Source organism: Triturus cristatus, chromosome 12, assembly GCF_964204655.1.
Source record: "Triturus cristatus chromosome 12, aTriCri1.1, whole genome shotgun sequence".
NCBI lineage: Eukaryota > Metazoa > Chordata > Amphibia > Caudata > Salamandridae > Triturus > Triturus cristatus.
This window is the reverse complement of record NC_140595.1, coordinates 530311769-530337769: the sequence shown is the minus strand read 5'-3', so window position 1 is coordinate 530337769 and position 26001 is coordinate 530311769. Positions and strand designations below refer to the sequence as shown.

Below are 26001 nucleotides of genomic sequence, written 5' to 3'. Positions count from 1 at the left end.
ATTGACTAAAATTACCTGACTAAGCAGTGCTCCCTGATAGGAGATCCTATTGCTGTGTATAAAACATAGCACAAACATTGACTGGTCCTTGAACAGTGAAGGTGTACTAAGCACAGGTAGCTAGGGCAGCTACATGCTAGAAGGCCTCAACCCCTAACCTCCCCCACCCTAAGTCTGTGGCACATAGCAGCAGTCCCCATGCTTTGAGATGTGATGGTGCAAAGTGTGCTGCCTAGCGTGACAAGACTTTAACAGGCCATCAAACGAGGAGGGACAGTCTTCATCAGAAATATCGGCTGCAAGCTCTTGTGCTCTGTGTCTTTTAAGTGCTCAAGTACACGCCCATTAAAAAGAGCTTTCCTGCATGGTTGGGGACTATAAATATCTGATAAAAATGGCAGACACAGCCCAGGACTGGCAGAAGAACATAGTGCCCTAGCAGAACATTGAACTAGGAGTAGCACTGCAGCAAGTATAGGTCCGTGTATATTTCCTATGAGACAAACCACCTGATGGGTTTGTGCTTGTATGGCAGCTTCTGATGTTCATGTGTGGGCACCACCAACTTGCCTGGAGGAAAGGCTCCCAACCACTGGTGGACACTAAGTAAATTGCACTGGGAAACCTATGGTGCATTAAAGAGGCATTCTAATTACCATAACAATGTGACAGAGGGATTGGAAACTGTGCCCCTGTGCAACTACATAACTCTGGTGCTATTAGTAGGGAGCCACCCTAAGGGTGGGATGATGGTAAAAGCCAAATAAGCTTGAGCAGAGCCATAGAAATCATACAATATGAAGGGGCTGCTAATGGATGTGCTGCTGTTGTGTCAATGCAAGATGCAGAGGAATAGTGGGTGGTCAATTAACCTGTGGAACTCAATATGGGTAGCCCTGTTTTCAATGCTATAACTAGTGCATCAGATAAAATCTGACACCAAGTTGTTTGGAAATTATGAAGTGTCATCATGATAGCATGATACCTATCTCGCTCTCCGCACCAAAATCTGCATGTTCAGTGTTAAACATACATTTTCGTCTGGTGAATTGGGGACAATTTCACCTGCCAAAATGTACCTGTGGAAAGGTGATGGGCTGCACTGTTTGACACAAAACAAAAAATGTACATATGTGGTAATTGCAGATAGCGCACATACCGGAAATTTAAAGAGCCATTCGTAATGAGGATCCAAGTCAACAGATCATCTATTCACACTAGTGAATGAATTTCCTCAGCAGAATCCTACACAAGCAAAAGTAGATGTAATGGAAATTATCACACAGAATGCTGGGGAAATGTGCAACATAATCATTCAACTGAAAGAATAAAAAAAAAGTGCTCTCGAGATGAGCGTGGACAACATGGAGAGCAGATCTAGCAGCAATGACCAGCAATTCCTTAATTTTCCATTTAAGGCAGAAAGGTCTTCAAACAAATTACTCCTGAAAGACCTTTCACCATAAGGGTTTCTCATCCTTCCTGAGAGCGGCTCACGGAGTGTGAACCCTTTCTCAGAGTGGAAGCCCACCCTAGATCAATATTAGCTTGGTTGTTGAATTTTCGTGACCAGGATGACAAATTAAAACACACATGCAAAGATTCCCAAGTTATGTTGGATAAGCAGAATATAATGGCCTTTCCTGAAGTCACAACTGGCACAAAAAACAATGGAAAACCCATCATGAAGTGAAGCACTGAATGACACTTCAACCTGAATTACCCAGAGGAATAAAGTCAAACGTGAAAGCTTTTTTGCTAACTCTGGAAGCATTTGAGACCAATTATGCCACCCTAAGAGTACATTCTGACCCTCTTGAGGCCAGGTAATACCCAATATTACAAAGGGAGAGAGTACTAGAGCCAAAGATTAATCACACCCTCAGGCGTCTCAAAGAATGTTGGCAAATTAGAATGAAACTTTGATGGGCTCAGTTTACTGAACTAGGTGAATATATATATATATATATATATATATATATATATAAAATCACAAGGGTTGCCCTGGCAAACGTTCAACCAGCCCTCCAAATCTCGTAGTGTGACTGCCATACGCGTTTCAAGCAAAGACTGCTCTTGTTCACTGGCTCTTTTCAATCAAACAAGGAGAGCGGTTTAAAGTGGAACATGTATTTATTCAAATGTATAGTCCCGCCCATGTGGGCGTCAGCAAAGCAGGGCATGCTGGTCTCTGTAGTACTGCCCATAGCTGCTTGGACAAAAGTTCCATCTAAAACCCGGTTGGGTATCGCTGTCCAAATTGAAAAGTACACAAAATAATATTAACCCCAGTGGGCACGAAAAGATGAAGAGGCAGCTCACGGTCCTGTCAATATGAGCCCAGTAGCTAGGCCCCCTTCACTCCAGGCAGCGCTTGTCAATGCAGACGCGACGGAACCGCAAAGTAGCGGCAGGACCTCCTCGCGGCTAGGCTTGCCGCCATAAACAAAATCACAAGGGTTGCCCTGGTGAGGAGGTCACTCCTGAAGGGGTACTGCACACAGCCACCGGCAGCAGAAACGTTCAACCAGCCCTCCAAATCTCGTAGTGTGACTGCCATACGCGTTTCAAGCAAAGACTGCTCTTGTTCACTGGCTCTTTTCAATCAAACAAGGAGAGCGGTTTAAAGTGGAACATGTATTTATTCAAATGTATAGTCCCGCCCATGTGGGCGTCAGCAAAGCAGGGCATGCTGGTCTCTGTAGTACTGCCCATAGCTGCTTGGACAAAAGTTCCATCTAAAACCCGGTTGGGTATCGCTGTCCAAATTGAAAAGTACACAAAATAATATTAACCCCAGTGGGCACGAAAAGATGAAGAGGCAGCTCACGGTCCTGTCAATATGAGCCCAGTAGCTAGGCCCCCTTCACTCCAGGCAGCGCTTGTCAATGCAGACGCGACGGAACCGCAAAGTAGCGGCAGGACCTCCTCGCGGCTAGGCTTGCCGCCATAAACAAAATCACAAGGGTTGCCCTGGTGAGGAGGTCACTCAAGAAGGGGTACTGCACACAGCCACCGGCAGCAGAAACGTTCAACCAGCCCTCCAAATCTCGTAGTGTGACTGCCATACGCGTTTCAAGCAAAGACTGCTCTTGTTCACTGGCTCTTTTCAATCAAACAAGGAGAGCGGTTTAAAGTGGAACATGTATTTATTCAAATGTATAGTCCCGCCCATGTGGACGTCAGCAAAGCAGGGCATGCTGGTCTCTGTAGTACTGCCCATAGCTGCTTGGACAAAAGTTCCATCTAAAACCCGGTTGGGTATCGCTGTCCAAATTGAAAAGTACACAAAATAATATTAACCCCAGTGGGCACGAAAAGATGAAGAGGCAGCTCACGGTCCTTATATATATAAAAATGCAGACCCCAATCGTAGATGTGAACTGGTTTATAGTTATATCATGAGGGTCAAGTAATCTGCTTCTGAATGTGTATGCTGCATGGAACAATTCACAGTATTTTTTTAGGGCTTAAATGTGGCTTTCCGTCTTGCAATTTTTCCATGATTGGGCAAAACATTTGGCATGATTGGACAGAAGATTTTAACTATGCATTGCACAATCTGAAGGATAGATGCTCCCTAAAGAAAAATGTGAAGTCAGGCATGACTAAAGCACTTCTAGAAGTGATGGGAATGGCTGGCATGATAGACAGACAGTGAGAGCAGCACCCGTAAAGTAGTGTTTTTCTTCTTCTATTTAGTGCCACATAAGTCCCAAAGTAGCAGTGATTGTGATCACGCAGGTTTGAACACTATAATTTTTACCAATTTGGGTATGACCTCTTCCCGAGTTAATAAATAGGAATCCATGAAGTAATAATGCAAAGGTCTGTATTAAGAAGGTTTACGGTGTTTGGCTGGAACTAGAATGAAACCAGCTGAAAATATTAAGGAAGGAACTAGCGGACAAATATTGGTTGAACAAGATGGCTGGATGAAATATAGCACTCCCTAAATAAGCCCACTCATAGCAACTATAGGCACTGGCATAGGCAAGGGGACAAATAAGGTATGAAACTCACTTGACTCCCCTGGATACCCATTATGCACATTGTGAATGAAAAGGGCTAGCAGTCAATAGCTTCAGTAAATACTGAGTGAGTTGATTGCCCAACCACCACACTCAATGTCCAGGTATAAGGGACACCTGCCAGAGGTAAGAGTTTAAAGTGACCATAGAACAAAGGAGGTAAGAAGTTCCCGCTCACTAGAGTGAGTATATTAACAGAAATTCAGATAATGAGAATAGGGAAACCCCCAAGCAGAGATGGTATCCTACTGGAATTTCGCCAGGAGCACACCAGATGGAGTTATACCTGAATGCCTATGAAACCAGATGCCACTGGTATCTTTGAGAGAGGTCATTATTGCAAAAGCACATGTGCCTTATAGGTGCCTTTCCGACAGAAGGTTGCACAGACTATTTTCCATCATGATTAACATAACCATACATATACTCAAAAAATTAGTTGCCTACTATTTTTAAGCTCCTTTACAAGGTTCCCAGGAAATGGTAAAAAAGGGTATTAAATCTCAGAGTGCTGGAAGTTGAACAGTGGCACCAGATAGTGCTGCCCACTCTCAGCATTACTCTTAGCACTGGCAATGGAGCCATTGAAATATGCATGTCAGATGGCAATGTAAAGATGAGGAATACATATGGAGGATCCCAATCACAATGGATCTATTCACAAAGGTAAATGCACATATGTAGATTTACTACTACACCTAGGTGCAACTTTACATTATTTGATATTCACCATTTCAGAACATAGATGTACATCTTGGTGTAGACTTCAATCTCTAAATTAGGGGGTGGGGCCTGCTACAACCGACTTTACAAGTGTAAATTTACTACTCACACACAGGTGGAGATTTCTCCAAGGTAAAGTATAGGAAACATTTTAGAAGTTTATTATTAAATAAAAAATAAATCTTTTTTTTTAAGGTAAATAGAAATGTATATTTACATAATTTAACATTTTATAATGAAATAACTAATTTGAATATATTATTAATTTAATGAATGTTTAAAACTAAAAAAATCCCCCAAAGCATTTCTTTTATGTACAAGTAGTACATTGTTAAAAAATGATGTCTAATTTAAATTAAAATGTTTTAATTAATTGTTTTAAATTAAGTATATAGACAACTTAAAAAAATATTATATAGACAGATATATATATATATATATATACACACACATCTCAAAATCAACTTTTGTCCCGGTTATGCCACGAGATGCTTATGACATTTCAACATGTTATCATTGATGAGGTCAAGAAACTTGGCTTATCAATAAAAGGTCGAAAAGGAGGTACTACATTTTAATATAAAAAATATCAAGACCTGATGAAAAAACTACAGGAGCACAGCAAAGTTATAACTAAGCAATCAGACAAGGGGGGCAATATAGTCCTATGGCCTAGGAGTGACTATCTAATTTAAGCTGCTAAACATTTAAACGATGACAAGTGTTACAAAAATCCAACGTTCAGCAACTTATCATTGATTGCCTTGTGCCTTAAACATTTGAACAAATGGAGACGAGAAAACCTATTCACTAATAACAAATTTACTTATTTACGGACAGAATTCCCAGTTATCCCCATAATGTATTTTATACCAAAAATACATAAAATGGTTACTCCAGTCCCCGGAAGACCTATCATCAGCGCTAGAGGGGGACTGTTGGAAAACATATCTGAATATGTGGACTTTTATCTTCATGATTTAGTAACCACTCTCGTTCCTATATAAGGGACACTAATCATTTTTTAGAAAAAAAATCAGGGGTATATCTTGGTCAGAGGACTACTTGTTGGTTACCTTGGACATTTGTGCACTGTACACTAGTATAAACCATGCAGTCGGTATAAATGCAGTACAGTTTTTTCTGAAAAATAGACCTATAGGACAATATCAACTTGGAAAAATTATTTTGGATATAATATCCTTCTGCCTTTCCAATAACTATTTCATGTTCAATAAAGACATATACCAACAGATCAGAGCAGTCGCTATGGGAGCCTGCTTCTCCCCCAGCTATGCATGTTTACACGTTGGTTGGTGGGAGGAGCAAGTTCTCAAAGCGAAATTTAGGGATATATGGGATGAACGCATCATTTGTTGGATGCGTTTCATCGACGAGATCTTTTTTGTTTGGAAAAGCACTAAAGAAATGGCGAATGCATTTATTGAAACCTTAAATTTAAATAATCTTAAACTTCAGTTTACGGCCTCGGTTGACAATATATCAATTGACTTTTTAGATGTACGTGCATATACTGATGACAACAAAATAGAGACTACTCTTCACAGTAAAGGTTCGGCTGGAAACTCCACGCTTCATGCGTCGAGTTTCCATCCGGTACATCTGATCAGGAGCATCCACCCTATGGGGAGTTCCTGAGGTTACGTAGAATATGCAGTACTGAAGCAACTTTTGAGAGCTATGTCAAAGAAAGCAGTCTCAGATTCAAAGCCAGAGGCTATAATGAGAAGATCATAAACCAAGCATTAATAAAAGTCAGAACCAAATCCTGTGATGAATTACTTCGGATTAATGAGACTCCATCAAATAGTGACGTTGGCCCCCATTCGAATGTAGTGGAAGCCGACAGTGAAATGAGATTCATAACCACCTTCAACAGCTAACATAGAAAGATCAGGGCCATAATCAACAAACATTGGCCGATTATACAAACTGATATGGTCTTAAACCAACTGTTTCCTGTCCCCCCCCCCCCCCCATTAACTTTTAGAAAACCCAAATCCATGCATAATGCCCTAGTTAGGTCTAGCGCCCGAGCCGATTACGAATACAGCCAAATCAAGCACTATGTGGTTAGCACCTCACAATGGATTTATCAAATGCAATACATGCATGGCGTGCAAATTTGGCATCAATACATCTCAATACGGTCGATGGCCCTAGCTCAAGTAAATTGCATAATAGATACAATTGTCGCACTGAGTATGCGGTCTACGTGTTGAGCTGCACATGCGGTCTGCAATACATGGGCAGCACAAAGTTAAAAGTTCATGTGTGTATCTTGCAGAATCTTAAAGCTATCGTCAACTCAGATATGACCTATCCAGTGGCTAGACATTTTAAAGCAATGCATCAAAACAAGTTAGATGATTTAAAATATTTGGTCATTGCTGCGGTGCCACCAATGAGAAGGGGAGGAAACGGAGAAAAAGTTCTGAGACAACTAGAGGCCAAATTCATACTTGAGCTTGACACTCGAACCCCGCATGGATTAAACAATGGGGAAGAATTATATAATTATTTATGATTATTTATGAATATTTATAACTATTTATGAGAATGTGTGGATTATTTATGATTAGTGTATGAATGGTTTTAGTCCTTGTATGATTCAGTCAAGCTCAGCAAGGAATGTTCACATTTATCTGGATTTTGTCCCATATTCATGTAAATTTTATCATGAACATGTTTCTATGGCTGCACTGATATTTCGTGACTTTTTCCAGATTTTTTTCCTGACAGTATTTATTTATATATCATCTAATTTTGTCCATAATGTTAAAAGATTTAGTTTCAAGTATAAGATACGATTATCTATATACCGCCTTCCGTTCTCTCGACACTTTAGTTTTATTTTAGGATTTTGATATTACATTCTTGTTATTGCACTGTCACTTTACAACACGTACTAGTACTTTAATAGGATTTCCACTATGACTCCTCTACCGTTTCGGATTATTAAGCAGAAGCCTTGGAGAACAACAATTCAAAATGGAGTGTACATGACTCTGGGTAGACTGATTACAGTTTTCTCTTGTCTGATGAGTAATACCATTGAATTTGACTAATTTCGAACCTAGTCTGGTCACAGTACCAGACTATGCTATTGTTATCACAGAATAACCAGATGAAAGAGTTGGTATTATTTGTAACTATGAATCGAATTGATGTATTCATTCTACAGGAAACCAAGTTAATGACATTTTGTCTCTATATATCGGAGAGTCTATTTCAGTGGATCAGTATTATACAGTCAGATTGACAATCTTATGATATTTTACACAGTGATCATGTACGAGTACTGTCAAACATCAATTTGCACTTTAAGTTTTAAAATAAATTTAACGGGGGCGTGGCCAAGATGGCGAGGTGAACGGAAGTCTTGCCCGCGAGCTCCTAGGCCTCCCAGCCCCTAAACCCAGATCTGTAGCAGAATCTCCCCCTGATCTGCGGGGGTACAGGCGACGGTGAAAGGCGAGGAGCTGGCCGGGGTTGTGTGGCACCCTGGAGACCCGAGGAGGCGCCGGTGCAGTACAGCGGCCGACGAGCGCGGCGCTGAGGCTGAGAGGAGGAGTGAGGGGCCGAGCTTGGCGCCAGCGCTCTGGGGCAGATCTCCACGCAAGTGCCCGGAGAGGCCTGCCGCTGCGCAGCTGAGGGGCCGGGGGGGGACAAACTAGAGGGGTGAGCGGATGACGGAGGGCAGCCGGGGGGGTTGCCGAGCCCCGAGTGTCCCGCTGCGCACAGCAGAGACTGCCCTGGAGACACGTGGCGCACTACCAGTGCAAGGCGCCCTGCGTGCTGCAGTGAGGAGGGAGCAGCCGAAGGGGGACACGAGCGGCGGAGAGCGGCAGGAGGAGGGGTGACGCCGACCAGCGCTGCAGCCGGGGGAGACGGTTCTCACCGGGACCGGAGGGGGCGACTGGCTGGCAGGTCGGCGGCCCGGAACAAGCCTAGGATCTCCTGCCACGGATCTGAGAGCTCGGGGAGACGGCGCGGGCTGCGACAGTGGGTCCGGCCTTACCAGGAGACGGCGATACAGCTCTGGAGGACCGGAGGAGGTGAGGAGAGGTCCCCCGAGGGGTGGGCCAGGCGGTGACTCGCGGCCTGCACGGGAGCGACGGAGCTACGGAGGGCTGCCCCTCGGAGGCTAACAGGGGTGAAAAGGGGGAGGGGGGCCTCCTCCCCCCCGGCTGCTTATCCAAGAGACCTGGCCACGGTACGACGCGGGGAACGGGGCAAGGACACGCAGCCCACGGCACCGGGAAGAGACAGGGTCTAAGACCTGCACCTGTCGAGAGGCCTGAGCCGGTAGTCGAAGGGATAAAAAGAAGCGGGGGGAAGACTCCCACGAGGGGCACTACGCTCCCAACAGTAGGACAAGGGCGGAGCGCAGGGCCCTAGGCGACGGAGAGGACGGGAGCCCGGTTCGCTGCGGCCCGGAGGAGCTGGAGGGCCTGGCACTCACGGTCACTGGAGCTGGACGCAGTAGATTGGACCGGGGGTGCCTAGCAGGGACGCCGAGGACCTGGGGCTACCGCAGGTGGCGAGCGGAGCGGACCGGACGCGAGGCCTAACTTCCTCATAGGCATGGCAGGCAGCAGAGGTGGGAAGAAGGGGGAGCGCACACTCCCCGAACTCCTCGGCAGAACTCAACACAGAGCCGAAAGAGGGATGCCGTCACCTGGATCCTCTGGGGGCTCGGGGGGGGGGGGGGGGGGGCTGCTGATGGAGAGCCTCCGGTCACTAGGTCCTTCATGGAGTCCCTTTTTAGCTCCCTCAGGGAGGACTTCCAAACCTTGAAAACGGAAGTGGCCGGGGAGGTACGAGAGATACGCCGGGAGATGGATGGTCTGGGAGAACGAGTGGCCACGGTGGAAGATGCTGGCCAGAGGCGAGACGAAGAGTTCGAATTACTGCAGCAAGAGGTGTTGCGCCTCCGGGACCAACAAATTGACCTCCAGGCACACGCCGAGGACCTCGAAAACAGATCTCGGAGGAAAAACGTCCGGGTTCGAGGAGTTCCGTCCAAAGAAGAAGGGGCAGACGCAGCGGGATATTTGCGGGACCTGTTTCGGGAGTTTCTGGGCGAGGCGGAGGACTTCCCCCATCAGAATCAACAGGGCGCATAGGGTGGGTCCCCCGCGGAGGGCGTCAGCGCCGCCCCCGGACATTCTGGCCTTTCTCCCGGACTTCCCACTCAAGGAACGCATTCTGGCGGAGGCACGGAGGCGGCAGTCCCTGACCTTTAGGGGTCACCCGGTGGCCCTCTACCAAGACTTATCGGCTATCACACTTCAAAAGCGAAAATCTTTTAAAATTGCTACGGACTTTCTCAGAGAACATGGAACACCGTACGCCTGGGGACACCCTTTTCGACTAATCTTCAGGTGGAATGGTACTATGCACCAGCTTCGCTCCTTGCAGGAGACGTGTGGAGTCCTGGGCATCACCGCGGCGGAGGACGACGCGACAGCACAACGACTAGGGCGCTCCGGGGGGGGACGGATGGCAGCGGGTGTCCAGGAGGCGGACCCGTGAGCGCCCCGGGAGACCGGACTCGTCCACCATCAGGGCTAGCATGGAAAACGCGGTGATGGAGGTGGCGGAGAACGCTGGCGCCAACGATATGGCACTGACTGCATACATCACTCCGGGGGGAGAACGCTTTCGCCAACTTCAACTTGCAGGTTTGGGGGCTGGAGGGGGGAGGGCGAGCGGGGAGGGACAGGTGGCTGGACGTCCACTTGAGTATACTGCCAAAGACTGGTTCCTAGGGGGACTGGACTTGGACTAGGAGGACCAGGGGCTGGGGGAGGGGGAGATCGGGGAGGAGAGGCCCAAAGTTATTGGCACGTTGCCAGAGGAAGGGGCTGGAGGGTGGATGGGGGGGGCAGTTGGGGGGGGGGGGGGGGAAGGAGCGTGGTGGGGGAGGGGGGGATGAAAGGGGGTTCGGGGGTCAAGAGGGAGGGAGGTCAAGGCGGGAGGGTGGGTCGTCCAGTGCGTGAACAAGGTCCCGACCGCAGCGGCGACGCTTAGGGCCAGAATCGGGGGTCTGTGGAGGGGATGCATGGCTACATGGCGGCAGCTGTCTCTTCCCAAGATGGCCAAGACTCTCAACATTGTGACGCTTAATGTCAGGGGCCTCAATAATCCGGTCAAACGACGGGTGGTCCTGTCCCTTCTAGAGAACACCCGGGCTGATATCTGTCTGCTTCAGGAGACGCACCTCTTACCCCGAGACTGCCTTAGATTCCGATCACGCGCGTTTCCATCACAGTTCTTCTCGTCTAGCGGCGCGAAAACGGCGGGGGTGGCGATCCTAGTAGCCCAACACTTTAGAGGAGAAGTCCTCAACAAACAGGCGGAACAGAAGGGTAGGCTGTTAGCCTACAGGTTCAGAGTAGCGAGCCTCTCTTTTACAATAGGGTCTCTCTACAGCCCGAACGACCGGCAGGAACCCTTCCTCAGATCAGCCATGGGGGAGGTCATGGCTACGCCTGACAGGCATATTATTGTCGGAGGCGATTATAACATGGTCTTTGACACTGCCCTTGACAAGTCAGCGCACCGCTCCCCGCAGGTTGGGGAGTTCTCGGCCGGATGCAAGGCCCAGTTGGCAGATATGGATCTACATGACCTATGGCGCCGCATGCACCCTACTGCTAGGGACTACTCTTACTACTCGCACGCACACAAAACGTACGCGCGGCTGGACCACTTTCTGGTCACGGGACCGGCGTACTCCTTGGCCACAACGGCGGAGATAGGGGTGATATCCATGTCGGATCATGCCCCAGTTATGGCTAAGTTTACCTTGCCGCCGGTGTTTAGCACTCCACGGGTCTGGCGGCTCCGAGACTCCTTACTCTATAGAAAGGAGGTGGTCGCGCAGGTTACGGCAGCGATCCGGGACTACCTCTCACACAATGGAGGTTCCGACACATCCAGAGCGACCCAATGGGCTGCTTTGAAAGCAGTTCTGCGAGGGGAATTTATCGCGATCTCCTCAGCGGATAATGTGGCCAGGCGGCAGAAGCGGGAGGAACTCACCCAGAGGGTCCGTGAGCTGGAGCAAATGCACTGCAGGACGGGGGCCCCCCGGGTTTGGCGGCAGCTCAAGGAGGCGAGAAAGACGCTGACGGCGCTAGATATGGACCGAGCGGAGTACGCGGCGCTGCGTTTAAAACACGCCTATTACACGGGGGAGACAAGTGCGATAGGCTATTGGCGAGTAAACTCCGGGTGGTACGACAGAAGCAGATGATAAAAGAGATCACCAGCCCGACGGGTTCGAAAGTCACGGAGGAGGCCGATATGGCGGAGCTCTTTCGCCGGTACTATGCCGACCTCTACGCCGAGGAGCCCCCAGACGCTCTCGCGACAAACAAATATCTGGACTCTGATTCCTTGCCGTCCCTGACACCCTCCCAAGCGAGACCCTAGATAAGGAGATACGGGTGGATGAAGTGGTATCGGCCATTGCTCGTCTTAAGCATGGTAAGTCTCCGGGACCAGACGGCTACACGTCCCTCTTCTACAAAACGTTTTGTACGATCCTAGCGCCAGTCCTCACGTGCCTTTTTAACACCTTCACTGAACCAGGGGCCATTCCGGCGGACTTGCTACAGGCGTCCCTCGTGGTCCTCCCCAAACCGGGGAAAGACAGATCACAGTGCGGATCTTACAGGCCGATATCTCTTTTAAACATTGATCTCAAGTTATACACCGGGATCTTGGCGGCGCGCTTGGCTCCACATCTGCCGGGCCTTCTAGACCCGGATCAGGCGGGTTTTGTTCCAGGAAGGCAGACGGTGGACAACACTAAGCGGATTACTCACCTCATTGAAAAGGCGTCACGGATCCCAGGGGAGAGAATGTTGCTAGCGGTAGACGCTGAGAAGGCGTTTGACCGCGTCCACTGGCCTTATCTAGAACAGGTCCTAGTGAAAATAGGGATAGGGGACAAGTTTCGCTGCATGATATTCAATTGCTACCGGTCCCCGACAGCTGTGGTGCGAGTAAACGGGCATAGCTCCAAGAGTTTTTCCATCAAGAGAGGCACAAGGCAGGGATGCCCGCTATCGCCTTTACTCTTTGCTCTCTACATGGAGCCCTTTGCGCAGCGGATACGAAATAATGTGGCGGTGAGAGGGGTGAAATTTGGCGGTTTTTACCATACCGTCAGCTTATACGCTGATGACGTCATACTGTCACTGGAAGATCCGCTGCGGGCCTTGCCGGCGTGCATTGCGGAGCTAACCGCCTTTGCGGAGGTCGCGGGATTCAAAATGAATATGGGAAAATCAGTAGCTTTGGACCTTTCTCTCTCACCGACGACTAGAACCCTTTTACAACATCGGGTGCAGATAGTCTGGTCGTCAGATCCCGTACCCTACCTGGGAATCATGTTGGCCCCCACTTTGCCCGCTATGGTCACGGCGAACTACACCGCACTGGGCAAGAAAATAAAGGAGGAACTGACCCGGTGGGATCGCGACACCCTCTCGCTGCTGGGTAGAGTGGCAGCGGTCAAGATGATGATTCTACCCCAGATCTTGTATCTGTTCCGAGCGCTGCCGCTCCAGCCTCCGGCCGGGTGGACCCAGAAAATGCAGTCTGACCTAGCACGCTTTATATGGCAGGGCAAGAAACCTCGGATGAGGAGAGCGCTCTCGATGCTGGCACCGGAGGCGGGAGGACTGGGTATACCGGATCTCAGCAAATATTTTCAGGCGACGCAGTTACGCTATTTAGTTGGATGGAGCAAGTGGGAGTCGACAAGCACTGGCTCTTCCAGGATCAGGCGGTTGCGGGCAGGCCTTTACAGGAGGTGCCGTTCCTGCGTAGGGCTCACCGCCCCGCTAACCTATACGCCTCCTTTATCACCAGAGTTCCGCTACGGGTATGGGACGCCACCAACATCACACACGGCTTAACGACCTTTCCTTCACCGCTGACACCCCTGGTGGATAACCCTGATTTTACCCCGGGCATGGAACGGGGGGCGTTCGCTCACTGGCGTACGGCGGGATGCAGGGCTTTGTGTCATCTGTACGATTTGGAAGGGGCCATTCCCTTTCAGTGCTTCCGACAGGAATACACATTCCAAGAAACTGAGAGGATGCGCTACACGCAGGCGCGCCATTGGGCGCTGAACCCTCAGGTGCGAGAGTCGGCGGACAGACGTCTCCTCCCTTATGAGCGCTGGCTTCTATCGCGGACTTCGGATACTAAGCTCATAAGCGACCTCTACCAGTTTCTCCAAACGCCACACTTTTATAACCCGGGGAGGGAGCGATGGGAGAAGGAATTGGGCAGAGCCTTGAGTCACGATGAATGGGAACAGATAGCCTACAGGGCCAGGCATTCGGCGTACCACACAGGCCTCACTGAAACCTTCACTAAAGTCTCGATATATTGGTATTATACCCCAGAACGCATACACGCTATGGATCATAGTAAAGAGGACACTTGCTGGAGGAGATGTGGGCAGGTGGGTACGCTTTCGCATATCCTATGGGACTGCCCTCTTCTGGGTACCTATTGGCAGGAGGTGATGGACAACGTAGACTCCCATTTCGAAGTTGAGCTGCGGCGCCTGCCGGTCTATATTTTGCTAGGCCTCCCGAATAAACTGATGTACCCCTTAAAATCCCGCAGAGGGAGACAGATAGCCATTGCATTGGGGTCGGCGGTCCAGAATATCCTGATACACTGGCGCACGGCCACACTTCCCACGGTCACGGGCTGGCTCCATAGATTGTGGCACGTACTGGGTATGGAGAGGATGTCGTTGGCAGCGGCAGGCGGACATATGGCAGCCGTTCCAGTCGTTACTGGTCACGGAATTTAGAGAACTGACCTGCCCACGATATCTTCGACTTCTGCGGCTTGCCGCGCAGGGGGAGGGCGCCTCTTGACGGCGATTGACACGGGCCACCCGAGAGGGACTGTTAGAAATTCCCAGGAATGTCCGACGATACGCACTGGACGACGAGGGGGGGGGGGGGCTTGGGTAGGGGGTATTTAGGGGTTGGGGTTACTGGAAGGGTGGGGGGGGGGGGGGAGTTTCGGGGGATTGTTTTAGTTCTTCCTTTTCTTTGGTTCAGGAAGTATCGAAGCGGATGATGCCCTATTGGGCAGACCATGGTCACGAAGCCTTACGCCCGGAACGGAATCTTAGCCTTCCTAGGGGAGCATCCCTCCCGGGCAGGCACATGGCGGGGAGGTTCACAATGGGCGGGCTCCACCGGGTTGCAAGGGGGGAAGAATGGTCAGCGTTGCCTTTCAGAGAACCCGGGGATCCTCTTGTACCTTGCAGTTAAGACGCGGCCGGCCCCACGGGGTTGTAGGCGACCTGCTGTGTTTAAGGGGGGTCCGCCCACGGGGAGCGAGTTGAGACCCTGAGGGGCTGACTTACAGGAGCAGTGATCCGCCGGCCCGTAGGGTTGTAGGCGTTAGCTGCTGATGCCGTTGCGATACTTTGTTTTCTCTAATAAAAACAGATTTAATCCTAAAATGAATTTAACCTTGAATCATTTTTAATATTCTAGCTCCTGCTCTCGTGTGTTGATATTTTATATTATAATAATTTTCTCACACAATAGATGTTGATGTATAACCACTCTAAGTGGAGTCTGTTTTTTATCTTCACTATGTGTCACATTATATATGCACGGTGAGGGTGCTTAAAAGCAATGACAGACTATAATCTTGTCATGTGATCAAGCTCAGTGGATGGGCGAAACGCGTCATCAACCATGCTAAGCGCCAGCAAATAAAGAAGAAAATTTTGCACTTAACTCCTGGACGGAATTAATGGAGCAATCCAGTATTTCTAATGTTGTGTATACTGGAAATATTGGATTGCTCCAATAATTCCGTCGCAATAATAATTTATGAAAGAATATCAGAAAAAGAAAATACGATTATAAAAGCCACAACACACTTTTGTGACATATAATTAATATCTGCATGAGAAATTAATTGGCATAGAAGCCAGTAGGCAATTACATGAATATCTATAATGTGATAATTGTGAGCTGTAACAAGGACTAGCTGTATACTACAAAATGTCTGCCGCATTAGTATGGTAAAACCACTTCAGTATTTGAAGTTGTCCATATTCTAAGTTTTGTTAATTCCATGTAACAGTGAGGTCTACAACAATTTTGATGTGTGACCAAGACTGCTTCCCAGTCGAAACGCATAACTCAAAATAGTGTTTTTTTTCTAAGAGTGTGTTGTACACACCTTTGGATCTGAAGCTTAAAACGCCCGGAGTGCTCCGCCGGCATTGCGCACCAACTACCACAGGCCAGGAGATTGGAAGGAGCAAAGCGTGAGGATTGGGTTTATGGAAATCTCCACCGGCCGGCCATCAACTGCCACATAGAACCGAATATCACCAGCAGTGGACCTGCTCCAAATCGAGGAAAACCTGTTGGAGTACAACGGGGCTGCACCCCAGAGGTAGGTGGGACTCTGTTTGGGTTGGGGGATCAGGGATGCTGGAGGCGGATGGATCGTAGGAAACGTACTACTCTGCCCTCCCTCCACCGACAAGGCTAACTTCTCTGGGTGGCGGACCCAGCCTCGGAAACGAGACACGAACAGTGTGACTAATCGGAGGGCATATGTAATATACGAGATATTCCTCCTAAACTAAACCTGCACTGCTGCTTTGAATAAGCAAGTTGTGTGTAACGGAGAACAAGAACCTCTCATGTATATCGTATACAAGTCAAGTTACACTGGATATTCTCCTATGAAATGATGAGTTGAATATATATTTATATACTTGCATAACCACTTTTGAAACTACAACAGAAACGCGGGAGTCAGGTTAGCGAGAAAGCAGTAGGAACTTACAAATACAGGAAAGAAGGGAAATTCACTTGTCAATTCCGGTTTACCAAAGAGTCTACAACTTGTAGGAATAAACAAACCTAATACTGACCAACCTCCATTGGTAATGGAGGAAGAAATGGAAAGGAGAGCAGCAGCAGCACAGAGTCTGCTTGCACGAGCCCCCAATAAAGGACAGAAGAGCACAGAAACTAGTATCAGAGATACCTCTCTACATGATAAACTCAAGAGATTTGAGAAATTGAAGAAATCAGGGATTTCCAAATGGTGTGAGGCGATATCCCTACAGGTTTATGTTTCCCTACAAGAGATGGTTCCACGAGGTTTAAGGCTCTACGCTACTCCCTCGTACAAGTCTCCTAACCCTAAAATGCGCAAGGAATGGTCAGAAAATTCAGTCCACAGCTCAAAAAACATGCTGACCATATTGGTTAAATATACCTTGTAAGACAGGGAATCAATCATCTTAGAACTGAGAACACTTGAACAAGAGCTAAAAAGATACAAGGAACCGAATACAATTAAGAGATTCATGGAGGATCTAAAAACCAAACTGAAATTATACGAAGATGACATCAAGATACACAAACAAAAAAAAGAGACTGCATTGACTATGAGCAGTACATCAGAACAATGTACTAGTATACGGATGTATAGACGAACCACACAATTGTAATGAGTTAAATAAAAATTAAACAAAACATATTATTCTTGATGTACAGTGTTGTTTAATCACACTGAACAACCAATAGTCCATTTCATTTGCTGACACTTTAAAAGCAGTGCCCCAGGAGGGAAGGGTGAGGGTATGGTGAATCAAGTGAGGATAAGGAAGTGAGTGACACAGTGTACAATTCACGTAATCAAATATTTTACAACACAAAGGTGGGCTCATACAAGAGCCAAGTTATTCACATTGGGTACAAATGCTAGATAGCCATGGTTTCAAACAAAAGACAACAGTGATGAATCGCTGTTGGTCAAACTGGCTAGTGTGGTAGATGTCGACGTTTCGACCCCTGGTAGTGGTAGGTAAGTGTGTCCCTTACCTCAGGGTCTTCCTCAGGACAGGAGAGGGGAAGTGGGGGCAGGTTACCATCAGTGGCAGATTCGTTGGGCTTGAGGGGCAGGAGGGCGCGTAGGCTCCAAACTGTAGTAAGAGAGAGCAGGTCACTAGTGTGAGTTCTCATCAATGTCTGAATGAAAGATGGGCCAGTCAGGGTTGGTCTGCTGGGCCTGGAAAGACTAGAATCCTTAGAAAGTCATGGCGTCGGGCAAGAATGCTCCGTAAACAGTCCTTGTGATTCCTGGAAACGTCTCGGTCCGTGAAAGGGACTGTTTACGGAGCATTCTTGCCCGATGCCATGACTTTCTAAGGATTCTAGTCTTTCCAGGCCCTTTCCTGGCCCATCAGACTAACCCAGACTGGCCCATTTGTTTATTGTTTGGAAGGGCGGACATCCTCAAAAACAAGCTCACTCACAGAGGCTACCCGAATAAACCGATTAAAGATTCTTTCAAAAGAGCCTGATATTTCAACCGGGATTCCATGTTTCTACCTAAGGAGGACAAATCGATTGATAAACTAGTTTGTGTGACTAAACACTCTAGCATTAACCACAAGCTTAGACAAACCATCAATTCATGTTGGCACCTTCTTAATGGGGGCGAAGGAGAAGATACCCTTCCTAAACCCATATTTACCTTCAAAAGAAACAAAAACCTTAAAAACCATTTGGTAAGGGGTAGACTACAAGAGCTCCCTACCCCACACCAAAAAGCCATCACCGGCACAGGACCCATCCTAGGCAACCATCGTTGTGGCAATTGTCAGGCCTGCCCCAATGCCCTGGTGGGAGATACCCTCCATACCTCTGAGCGGATAATAAAACTCCAAAAAATGACCAACTGTCGCACCTCTAACACCATATATGTTATTACCTGTCCCTGTCATCTCATATACGTTGGAGAAACCGGACGTGAAGTGAGAGTCAGAATTGGGGAACACAAATCTAACATCCGCACCAAGAAACGATCTGCCCCACTAGTAGGACATTGGCTTGACAAGAACCACACTGAAAACGAACTTAAATGGACTATTTTGGAAAAAATTGTTGCCACCCCAGGAAAGGACACGACTCTGATTCGCAAAAAAAGAGAAGTGTTCTGGATCTACTTCCTCAATGCGGTAACTAAAGGCCTAAATGAACATTGCCCTTGGGAAAATGCCATTATATAAACTAGCACACGTCTCTCTCTACATCACGGGCCAGCCAGATCGGGACTCTTTGGCCTATTAAATCCCTTTTCTGCCACCCTATGGATAATTTAAGGTCCTTAGCCCTCTACCAGGCCATATGTAAGAGAGATACCCTTTCTTTGTCTGCCTTTCGTTTGTGCCCTTTTGTCCCTCTTCTGACAAATACACATTCGCCAACACTCCACCTGAAGGTTCGACATTATTGTCACAGTTTTGACTGTTATCGTCTCTCGTTACCTCCTGCTTAAAAATGCTGTCTATCCTCCAAATTTAAGAGATACAGAACCACTACGTGATTTTCACTCGTTATTGTTTTTCTGTTTTATCTTTATTTTTTATCCTTATATTTTTTATCTTTTGATTTTTCCTACTAGAATGACCAGGTCCATCTAAACTCGCTTGGTACGCTATATTCAGCATACCATTCTAAAGAAGTCAAAAATGGCCCCCTCGTTCTAGGAACAGCCTTTGTTTTGCTGAGTCCGTTTTCTTTTTCCAGCCTTTTTTACCAATAGCTGTTGATTGGCCTACGAAGTTCCGGAAATAGCGTATATTACATACGCACCCGGTGATGAATTGCTCGACTTCCTAGGACGCCGCCGCCACCTCAAGCTGCGAAAATCATCGAAGCACACATTCTGGAGCTCACATATCTATCTAGGTAAGCCCCGTCCCGATGTGTTTATCCATAACATCTTTATGGAATGCCATCTCTGTTGATTAGTATTTATTGTGCGCTAAACCGGTTAGTAATTTTTCGCCACTGCTTGATATCAGCCTCTCTAGTTCTTGCGGGTACATCCTTTTGCCTATACCGCTGACGGCCCCTTCACCAGGCTCCTTTTATTCTAACCTATATGCATATCAGCAACATGTAGATATATTGTATATCTAACGTGTCCGGACCTTATTGAACATACTTATTCATAGTCTTTCAGAACAGCATATCTCTTCCTTACGTATTAGTTTGTCTTTAGCATCCCACTATTGCGGTTTTAGACCACTATATAATTTTTTTGCACTATTCAAACCTAACTCTCTTGCTTTATACTTACTTTGTTATCTTATTGTAGTCAATATTTCCCATACTATTAATTCATCCCTTCTTTTGTATATATACAGATCCGCCTGTAATTCCCGAGTTGAACACCGACGTCCGTTATAGACGGTCTATTTATCGGATCATCCTGTGACTGCCTCATAATACTGTTGTTCTTTTCCGGTCACTCATTCAACCTATGTCCGGCGGACTAACCATTGATGGACACTGACAGGTAGGCTTTGATGACGCCCCTCCTTTCATGCTCGCGGATATCCCCTATGGGTCTAATCTGAGCTAACTCTATTGTCTGTGAGAACCCAGTCTTTATAATTTATCTATTTAATTCTCATTCTAAGGATACCATCATTTCTGGAAATCGTTGTCACTGCCCTGAGGGGCCAGTAATTCATTTCACGGCCATCCATAAAGTACTCCCTATCAGGTACCAGCGTTTTTTTTGATTGAGAATACCAACTATCTGGTGATGGATTACCTGTCTTCGCACTTCTTCAGTCATGACTTCACCACCTATAGGTGTGCCATCACCCATCTTAAATAGATCGTACCTAACTTATTTAATTAATTATCCTTCCCTTGGGATAGAAATCTATAAAGAAAACTCTGTTTTGTCCATCTAACCCTCATTATAATATTATCCTTGTGTATGTATCTTTCTAATTCGTTATTTTATTATATATTTTTTTGATTATGTTTTGTATGCTGCACTCTATTCCAAGTGTTTACACATACTGTTCATCAACCATGCGTACATGTCCCTCGTGGCTTACTTATGGAAGAAAAAAATATATATACTAGAGGATATTGAATTTTGTACAAACACTACGTTTTATATTCTGAAATTGTTCTCATATTGTTTATGACTATAGGTTCTTTCTGTTCCACACTATTGATGCATCCTCGCCCTGATGAAGGTGTAGCCCCGGCTTGGGAAGTACACCGAAACACGTGTCGGCGCTAGTGAAGGCCATTGTGGTAGTTGGAACCCCACTACCCGCACACTGTGGATACTAACTGCCGTTTTGTTACCCTAATTAATATATGGCAGATTCATCATATTGATGTCCTCCTTTTACCTTTTGAATATAATTGTATGTCGCGAATGAGTAGAATATTTTATGTTGGAATGTTTAACAGTATGATTGTTGTTTCCTGGATGAGAGTTGTGGGACAGAAATCTGATAACCTTTTTGTATTGTGGATTGATATACTGTAAAAATATATCTGAACATATAACTAAATGTTATCTAAAAATACATAAAAATAAAAATAAATGTAATCGATTTACTTTATCTCAATCTAGCGTAGTTATATTTATATTCGTTTTCCCTTGATTTCCATGTTCATCTGCCGCGAGGGTTTGTGATTATTATCATTAGGACACTTGTTAGGGCCTTTCCTGAATCATTTGTGGCAGGTATTATATATAGTTTTTGGTTGGAAGGGCAGTGAAGCCAGTGCCGAGATGTTCATCAACAAACTGAATACAAATGATTATAATCTTAAACTTCCTTACAACATGAGCACAAAGTCTATTGAATTCCTGGATGTCCAAATTGAAATCCTGACCAACAGAATCTGCACTAAACTACATCGCAAAACCACAGCACGAAACAGTCTCCTCCATGCTCTCAGTAGCCACCCAGACACCCTAAAAGGGAGTATTCTGTATGGGGGAACTCCTGAGAGCAAGGAGAAACTGCAGTACAAATGAGGCATATGTGTTTGAAGAGGCCAACATGATCAGCAGGTTCCAAGAACGGAGTTACTCTAGATGGGTCCTTGAGAGAGCAGTACTGAAAGCCAACAAAGCTAGTAGAGAACAAACCGAGGAAAAGGAGAACACACTAGAGCAAGATTCGGAAAACGCCGAATCTGAGGGGGTTTTTGGAATCCTAGCAAAGAACTGGAACATTCTGACAAGTGACCCTATTACAGGATCCACCTTAACGACACGCCCCAGGGTTACATACCGTAAAGGACGTAACCTGAAGGATATTCTACTACAAGGAGACATCACATTGAGACAGTCCTTGAAGCAACATAACATACAAGGATTTATTTCTTGCGGACATTGCAAGGCGTGTCGAAAAAGTCATATTAAGAAAACATTTGAGACACCCAGAAGCACAAAGACAATCACTCAATTCTCAACATACAGTTCCACATTTGTAATTAATGTCCTGGAGTGCTCATTTAACCTAAGATATATGGGGAGCACGACATTGATGGCAAAAAAGAAGATACTTGAACATATGAGCGCAATCAATAATAAAGATGCACATTACCCGAACCCGATAGCACGTCATTTTGAAGAGTACCATCTGTCTAATAGTTCCCTTTTGAGCTACTTTGCAATAGAGCAAATAGAAAAGAATCCCAGGGGGGGGTTGGGGGGGGGGGGGGGGGCAATAGACTCCTCCAGCGAAGGAAGAGGGAATCCAGATACATTCTGGACTTAGACTAAAAATCCGGGTGGACACAACTTGGACAAGGAGTTGGAAATGCACCTACATGAAGACTAAGGGACTAGATCTGCCCCCTGTGTTTATCGTGCTCTCAGATATACAGAAATTACATCTATGTATATTATCCTGTATATTATCCTGATCCATTTGTACATAAAGCCAGTATATTCCTATCTAATGAAACTCAAATTGATGGTGTTAATCATACATGTGTCCAATTTTTTGTTTTTATTACAGGAGGAAAGGTAGGAGCCTACTCCAGGTTAGAGATGTGAACAGAGGTCCCAACCCTTTTCTTCAATATCACATCACCGTGGTGAAGGGTACAACACAGATAAGAATGTTTTGTTTATTTTTTAACTTAATTTTGATTGTTTATTAGACATGAGCCTTACAATCTCAGGAAGAAGAACGAAACAAGTATAAATCAATCAATTTCTTTTTTCTTTTCCTACTGTTATCATATGTGCGATTTGAACACGGTGTGAATATTATTGTTGTATTTGTAAGAGGAAATGACATAGAGGAGCACTTGACAAATCAGAGTTGCGATATGTGTACATGAAACTAAGCCACTTGGCGTATACACCGACATTAGAAATACTGGATTGCTCCAATAATTCCATCGCAATAATAATTTATGAAAGAATATTAGGGAAGAGAAAATATGATTTTAAAAGTCACAACACACATTTGTGACATACAATTAATATCTGCATGAGAAATAAATTTGCATAGACGCCTCTAGGCGATTACATGAATACCTAGAATGTGATATTTGTGAGCTGTAACAAAGACTACCTGTATACTACAAAATGTCTGCCGCATTAGTATGGCAAAACCACTTCAGAATTCGAAGTTGTCCAACTTCTATATTTTGTTAATTCTATAGAACAGTGAGGTCTGCAACAATTTCGATGTGTGACCAAGAATGCTTTGCAGTCGAAATGCGTAACTAGAAATAAAATCCAATTACCAGCATATTTTCCCTGAGTGAGTTTGACTCGCCTTTGGATACAAATATATATCTATATACATATACATATACATATACATATACATATACACACACACACACAACTTCGGTATACATAACTCCACATTGCGGATTCATACAGTTATCTTATATTGGGAAATATTGTTTCGAATTCCATTTGGCGATTATGATGTGCTGTAATTGTTTTATATAGGTTTTTCCAAGAAGTACCACAGAACCTATAATGGTCATTTTTAAAACAATTTTGTATGAATGAAATGATTTTTTACTGATAATTACTGTAAACTGAGTCTTTAAACATTATGTTGTTCAACAAAAAAGTCTTATTTATTTCATAGACCTACTGTTGCCTAGGGATTTTTTTCTTCAATAATTGTATTTTCCCTGTCCTGGGAATGGATATCAGTAGCAGGGGGTCCTCGTATCTACATTATACAGACTCCATCTAACTGCAGATTCCTCACCATGTGAATATCTCCATGCTTCAGACTGATTCTGGAAACTTCCGTAACAATTACTCGGCACGCCTTGAGGTGTTGTCGTGCAGCTCCGCAGTAGATCCATCCTATCTAGGTAGGGTAGGGTGTCAGGCCCTTATATATGTGTCCCCTCGGCGCACGGAAGTCAGTCTCCTTATGAATTCTGTCTGTGACAGTAGACGTGGAGCCCTTAGAATTTCATATGTAACAGTGCGCAGATGTTATCAATAGACGGAACCCTATTAATGGACTGTATTAATCCATTCCACAGAACAGGGAGGAAGGTGGGTTGGAGAGGAATCTGCAGTTAAATTGAGTCTCTACCAGAAAAGGACCTACTGAAGGTAAGTAACGTGTTCTGTGATAGAGTCTTCTAGCTGAATATTCATCACCTTGTGAATAGACACCAATACAGTACTTTCCCCAGGTGATGGTTCTGTGAGCTCAGAAAAGAAAAGTCTTTAGGATGGAGCGGGCAAAATGTCCATCCAAACAGACCTGGCTATCCAGGCAGTATTGCTTAGTGAAAGTATGGTGGGACGCCCACATAGCAGTCTGGCAGATGTCCAAGACTGGCACACTGTGCATCAGGGCAGTGGTTGCAGTCTTCGCTCTGATGGACTGGGCCTGTAAACCTTCAAGAAGTTGATTTTTGGCCAGTCCATAACAGCTCTTGATGCATAGCACAATCTATTGGGAGAGGATTCTCTTCTGCAACCCTTTTCCTTTCAGAGTTCAAGAGAAACCGATAAAAAATTGGACATCCTATTGGTATGCCCGTAAACAAGCAATGTAAAAGTTAAGGGGTCTTTCTGGGTCAAGGCGTGGAGCAATTCTTCCTCCTTGGAGGGATGAAGTGGTATAAAAAACCAGCAGGATGATAGATTGCCCTACATGAAAGGGTGTGACTACCTTCATCAGGAATGCTGCTTTTCTTCAGAGGGCAAGTTTGTTTGGGATGAAGGAAGTATACAGAGGTACCACAGACCATGCCTGCCGCTCCCTCACTTGCCTGGCTGATGTTACAGCAATAAAAAAAAAACTGTCATGATGGTTAAAAGACTTAGTGGTCAACTGTGAAAGAAATGCAAATGATAGGTGAGAATCAAATTAAGGACCAAACTGCAACATCAGAAATGATTTTGTGGGTGTATCTGGACAAGAGTATAAATTTCCGTTGATTGGGATAAAATATCCAATTGATGCAAGTAAATCAGATGATGAGGGTAAGATATTCGTGTTTTTTATTATTCGTCAGCTGGAAAAGAAGAAAGGATGGCACAGCCAACACGTGTTTCGCCCTCTAATTGGCCATCAGGCCTGGGGCTTCCTCAGGGCTGTACATAGACAGTGTGACACCAAGGGTTGATTAAGACAGGGTTTGGTAAGTCAAGTGTATATCATATACATAATAGTGGGTGGTAGGTACAGAAACAAAGCGTGAGTAGGGATAAGTAAGGGAAGAGAGAGGGGAAAGAAAGTGAGAAAGGGATCAGAGTTGAGGTGCGAGGGATTGGCAAAGTTTATTATAGCAAGTTTTTAGTGTGAATAGAAGGGAGAGTGTATAGGTGGGGGAGATAGAAAGAGGTAAGGTAGAGGTTATGGGAGTATAATAGAACAGTTGTGCAGAATATAGTTAGTTTAGTAAGGAAAGAATAGGTGATGTGATTCGGATTTGAAGGTGGAAAAATAAAAATAGATAGTTATATTAGGCGGAGAAAGTTAAATTTGCAGGAGTCCATGTCATAGAATATAATTATAGCATAAACACGACATTTTGAGCACAGTAAATTGGAAACATAATCGCATCAGAGATTCGAGAAAATAATATAGTGTAAACATTCAGAGTGCATTGTGCGTATGCAAAACAGAATCAAAACAATTCCCGGTTGACAAGGTGCATATTTGCGAAAAATAACATAATAACGAAAGCATTTTTTATATTCGAAGTCAAACGGTCATATAAAGACAGAAGGAAAAAGGAATTGTATGTCATATAGGAGCAGGGTAGTCAAGAGAGTCAACAGTTTTAAGATAAGTCATTAAGCGTTCCAAAATTTGTGATGAAATGACGCGATCAAGTAACGCATGGAA

The 26001-nt window shown here is 45.6% G+C and overlaps 1 protein-coding gene across 1 annotated transcript in view; it reads right to left on the bottom strand.

The window, feature by feature from the left end:
• Window positions 1-26001, bottom strand: part of AMFR (autocrine motility factor receptor) — a 391859-nt gene that overhangs the window by 192368 nt on the left and 173490 nt on the right. The gene's annotated exons all lie outside the window — the stretch shown is intronic.